The following is a 5794-nucleotide window of genomic DNA, read 5'->3' on the forward strand; positions in this document are numbered from 1 at the left end:
AAAATGTTTAAATGTTTAACAACAGGTTCACTGGGGTGAGGGAAGCAGGAGGGAAAGGATTGTATACAGGACAACACTCTTTTAGGTTGAATCTGCATCATTAATGTTTTCTCTATCTCTTTCTTAATTGAAGAAAGAGATAGAGAAAATATTAATGAACACCAAAATAAATCAAGTACTGATTTTGTAGCCTTTGCTGATTTCGGAGGTGTGAGTATTCACACAGAAAAATTAGCAATGGCTCCAGAACAGCTCTGCCAGAAAGTTAAAAGCCCTGGGTTCTACTATCTGAACTAGGGTATCAGAGTCATAACTAGGAATCTTTGCACTGGGAGAAACTACGCTCAAACTGCCACTGGAGGCAAATAGTAGGAAACAAAAGTGATATACTCTCAGTTGAGGATGATGTATGGTTGAGAAAGGACTCATGATGATTGTTCTCATTCTTTTGGTTGTGAGCTTTTATTATTTTTTTTTTCTATGAGGCTGAAGTTCTACAGGACCTATTCAGAATCCTGAGACAAAGCCCAGAATGCCATACTTAGTTATAGTGACAGCTAATTAGCCAGACTAACTATGAATAGGTCTTTTTACTTCTTTGGTCTTTGTTTCTTCACCTGTAAAAATGAAGGAACTGGATCCTTAAGGCCTCTTCCCATTTTGCAATCTTAGAATTCTACAATTAATTTTCCTTTATCATATTGAGGAAACTTGGCTTGCAAAGTCTTCCATTTTGCAATTTTAGGATTCTACAATTAATTTTCCTTTATCACATTGAGTCTCCATATTAGTGTTTAGCCCCCAAATAAATAAAAAGTCACTTTTAGATTTTTCAAAGTGACATGAATTTTAACAAACACAGTTTGTTGGAGGTGGGGAAGAGGTGGAAATCTGTTGGCTGCTATTTTTCTGAAAGGATTAACATTCAGTTTCAAAATGGCAACAAGTCCTTGTATTGTATCCTCTTGAATTGAGTATGGAAAATACCATAAAAAACCACAACAAACCCTGTGTTGAATGTGTGTGGCCTTTATTCTTTCTTTTCTTTATGTTAAGATTGTATGTAGCCTCTGTTAATAGTGGTCTTTGGATAGCATATTTGTATCATCTTCTGCATTTTTTCTTTTGTAGCATGTCTGAGGTAGGATGACACTCTTTACAGTGGTTTCATTTCAAAAGCCTCACAGAGACAGAGCTCAATAGTAATTTTAATTAAATTATAACCACAAAATAATTCTAGTGGAAGAACAGTGAGGACTCTTAGAGAGGAGTGTTTTTAACTGAATGCTGCTACAATAAGCATCCTTGAACTTGACCAACCCAACTCTTCTCTTCTGTGAGAATCCATCCATGCTAAGGATGAATCATGATATGTGTGATTTGCTTGATTGATTGGGGACAACTCAAAGTCACACCTTCAATTTCACCAAATGTTGGTGCGTCATATCTTGAGTTAGTCGGTCACAGGAAGTCCAAAGGTCAGAGCTTCAATAAGTTTCCTATGGAAATGGGAAAGAAAGAACTTTACCAGCCATGTTACAGCCATAAGTCTTTTCATCTATTAATCCATAGTAGTACCTGTAAGTGTCATAAAGAGAATTTGAAGAGAAAGAGTAACAGAGGGCTCAACTTTTAGAGTGGCTCTCAAAAAGCCCAAAGTGGTAATTAACTTTTAACCCCCTCAATGATCAAAATACCTAGAATTCACATGCCTTTGTGAACAAAGATGTTAGAGTATAAAAATATGGATTTAGCGTGAGAAACCAAAGGGAGCGCATATAAATTTCATATTGTCTACTTTCTAAACATCATGTAGATGGGCAAAACATTTTGAGCCTCAGTTTCCTCTTCTGTGAAATGGGGATAATAATAGCATCTAATGTAACAGAATTGTTGTGATTATAGAAGAGATATTTGCAGAGAGCTTTGTGTACCTTAAAACATTATATAAATGTACATTATTGTTATTGATAATAATCAGAATAACAATAAGAAAAAATTTCAATAATTATTCCTGCTTGGATAGAATGTAATAGCCTGACTATACTGTACAATTCAAAGGACTACTGACTACCTGCTGGGAGCTATCTGAAGCTACTATCCCTTAATGTACTAGCCTACAATTACATAGTGACATATTGGGATAGCTATTGCTATCCCAAATTTAGCTATCCCAAAATAGCTATCCCATATTGGGATAAAACTGCACTTGGAATTAGGATCATAGATTCAGATCTGGGAGAGACCTCAGAGGCCATTTAATCCAATCTCTTCACTTTACAGATAAGAAAACTGAGACTCAGAGAGGTTAAGTGTTTGTCCAAGGCCACACAAAAGTAACACTGACAGGATTTGAGAAAGTAAGCTGTAGCTGGCTTGTTTGTTGCTTTTTTGTAAAATGCTGTGATCCTAAGTGGATTTCCATTGCTCTCAGACTGAAATTGTTAGCCATTTCAAATTGTGTGCAAATGTGAATATTTCAAAATAACTCTTTTTTTTTTTTTTTTTTTTGCACTCTCTTTTGAATGAACCAACCCACAGGCATACAGAATAATACTAAGGGGGTAGTCCAAAGTTAAATTGTGGTAAAGGTTAAGTTTACCTTTAGCTAGGGGTGTGCTGAAGTGATCTCTAGCTCTCCAATTGTCAGATGTTCAGTGTGATTATTTACACCTTGGAAATCAGCAAATGTGACAAATCATGTTTCATTCATTTTCTAGTCTTAAGAAAGTAATAGCAAAAATGTTAATAATATAAATTAAATCTTGAAATGTGTCCTGCATACATATCTCCACCCACCCAAAAGCTGGTTATTAAACATTTATTATCATACCCCAGACAACTTCTTTTATTCTATTGTTGCTCCCCTCAGTTCTATATGTGCCATTGATCACAAATCAGTCTTAGATCTCCATGAGGGTGGGAAAATGTATCTTCTGGATAGGATTCTTAGTGCTTGATGATTTTATAATACATAGGGGCATATTCACTTGTGACTTTCAAGCTCAGATAGACATGTTAGATAGAAGGTTTTTTGTTTCTCCATTACTTATTTTCTCTTGCTTACACCATAACTGTAGAAGAGCAGCCCATTTCAATAATTATCAATAATGACCATGCCATTTGATAAATGGTGAAAAGATTTGAACAGGCAGTTTTCCAGATAAAGAGCTATCTATAGTCATATGAAAAAATGCTCTGAATCACACTATTGATTAGAGAAATGCAAATTAAAACAACTCTGAGGTAGCACTTCACACCTATCAGATTGACTAATATGACAGGGCAAGAAAATGATAAATGTTGGAAGGGATGTAGGAAAATTGGAATACTAATGCATTGTTGGTGGAATTGTGAACTGATCCAACCATTCTGGAGAACAATTAGGACTATGCCCAAAGGGTTATAAAACTGCATACTTTTTGATCTAGCAATTCCACTACTAGGTCTGTATCCCAAAGATCATAAAAAAGGGAAAAGGACAAACATGTATAAGAAGTATTTATAGCAGTTCTTTTTATGGTGGCAAAGAATTGGAAATAATTGGGAGATGGATGACAAATTGTGGTATAGGAATATAATGTGTTATATAAAGCTATTGTTGTATAAGAAATGATGAGCAGGCAGATTTCAGAAAAACCCGGAAAGCCTTGTATGAACTGATGCTGAGAGAAGTGAGCAGAACCAGAACTCTATACATAGTAATAGCAACATTGTGCAATGATCATCTTTATTAGACTTAGCTCCTCTCAGAAATATATTAATCTAAGACAATTCCAAATGACTTGTGATGGAAAATGTCATCCAAGTCCACAGAAAGAACTATGGAGATTGAATGCAGATTGAAATAGAGTATTTTCACTGTTTTTTCCCATTTTTTTCTTTCCCATGGTTTTTCCCTTTTGTTCTGATTCTCCTTTCACAACAAGACTAATGTGGAGATTTATTTAACATGATTGTACACGAAAAACCTATATCAGGTTGCTTGCCATTTTGGAGAAAGGAGAAGGGAGAGAGAGAGAGAAAAAATTAAAATCAAAATATTATAAAAGTAAATATGAAAACTATTTTTACGTGTAATTAGAAAAAATAAAAAACTATTAAGAGTGTGAAGGGAGTAACTATGTTATTCTAAATGTATGTAGCAGATACAATGCTGAAATTGAAGACTAGAAGATATGATATGAGCTTTGGGACTCTATCGAATCACATGCTTTTTCAGAATCCCAGTTTCCCCATCTATAAAATGAAGATAATAACAATAATACCTACTTTACAGTGTTTTTGTGAGGATCAGATAAGATAGTATAGAACTTTGCAAATCTTAAAGCATTTTATAACAAATCTCAATTATCCATACCTAGAAAGGATTTAATCACTTAACTGTATTACTTCAATCAAGAGACCACTGTCCACCTGGTAGGATCTACTTGAATTGTAGTTATCATACCCAGAAAGATCCAAGGACCTATAGGGGCATGGACCTTGCCAATTCAATCTTGTTTCCTCAAAGGTAGCTATAACATTTGGATTAAAATATGTGGATTAATGCAAACTATATATATTTCTATAATACATGCTCTTTTTAGTGGTATGTCTGGAGCTATAATTTTGTCACAAATAATGTCAGTATATGGAATTCCTGGGCAAGAAACTCTCTCCAACAGATCTCTTTAGCCATACATTCTAGCATCTTCACTGTACTTTATAGTTTTAGAGAATATAGGTAGATGGTGCAGTGGATGGAGTGCTGGACCTGAGTTCAAATCTAGCATCAATCACTTATTAGCAGGATGACCCTGAGTGCTTCCAAAAAAATAAAGATAAGAGTATGGAACACACTTGCTCACAATCATTTAGCTAGTTTGTGTCAGACCAGGCCTTGCACCTAAGACCTGCCTCTCTAAGCACTATCTTATGCTACCTCTCCAGTATATGCTACTCAGGTGAAAATGTATCTTTCATTTTTTGCATTAATGTTAAGAACTACTTCTGTGATAATATATTTATAGTTCTTCGTTTTCAAAACGATGCCTACTGAAGTGTGTAGCTCAATGAATTTAAATGAAAAGATTGTAAACTTTCCAGTTTTTTAAAGCTTTGCAGTCTAGGGAGAGAAATGAGTTCCCGGTGTTATAAATTATAATTTAGGCAGTCTGCTTTCCATAATGATTTAAAAAAATAAGTTTATTCTCTTTTGAATACTGACCTATACAACATTCTAAGCCAGTGCTTTTAAAACTGTGCATGAAGAACTGGCTATTGAGCTATCTGTTTATAAATATCTTGTTGCTCAAAGGTATGTACCAGTACTAAAAAATAATTGTTTTGTTGCTATCATGCTGTATGCTCCATCTCTGTAAACATGGCTTTTTGTTTGTTTGGTTTTTTTACTGCCCCTTTAAGGTTCTTTACTGGATCTGTTACTAGGCCAGGCTTATGAGAGAGCAGATGACTGCCTAAGGGTACCAAGCAGGATGTACTAACCAAAATAAATCTCCCTGGTAGCTGATGTCAGAAATTCCATAATTGGGACTTCATTCTTTTGTCCCCTGTTAAAATGCAAATATTCCCTTGAGAGAGTTACACCTTAAGCTTTATCAATCAATGATATCTTGATATGAATGAATTTATCTGACACTAAAAAAGACACAAATGTTTTATTAATGATTTTTCTTCCCTTTTTTATTGTCACCTTCTCAATGATTTTTCCTTCTCTCTTAAAAGGACCACATCCTTTGTAACATAAGTTCTGCTAGCAAACAAAATAATTTATTAGTCATGTAAATGGCTA

General features: G+C 34.7%; 1 long non-coding RNA gene across 1 annotated transcript; it reads right to left on the reverse strand.

Moving 5' to 3' along the window:
* Positions 1–1009: 1009 nt before the first annotated feature.
* Positions 1010–3155, reverse strand: LOC127549234 (uncharacterized). The gene is made up of 2 exons (XR_007950539.1): positions 2603–3155; positions 1010–1499 (listed from the first exon to the last, which is right to left on the reverse strand). It is a non-coding gene; the product is annotated as an uncharacterized LOC127549234 (long non-coding RNA).
* Positions 3156–5794: the final 2639 nt, after the last annotated feature.

This window comes from Antechinus flavipes, chromosome 2 (assembly GCF_016432865.1).
Source record: "Antechinus flavipes isolate AdamAnt ecotype Samford, QLD, Australia chromosome 2, AdamAnt_v2, whole genome shotgun sequence".
Lineage (NCBI taxonomy): Eukaryota > Metazoa > Chordata > Mammalia > Dasyuromorphia > Dasyuridae > Antechinus > Antechinus flavipes.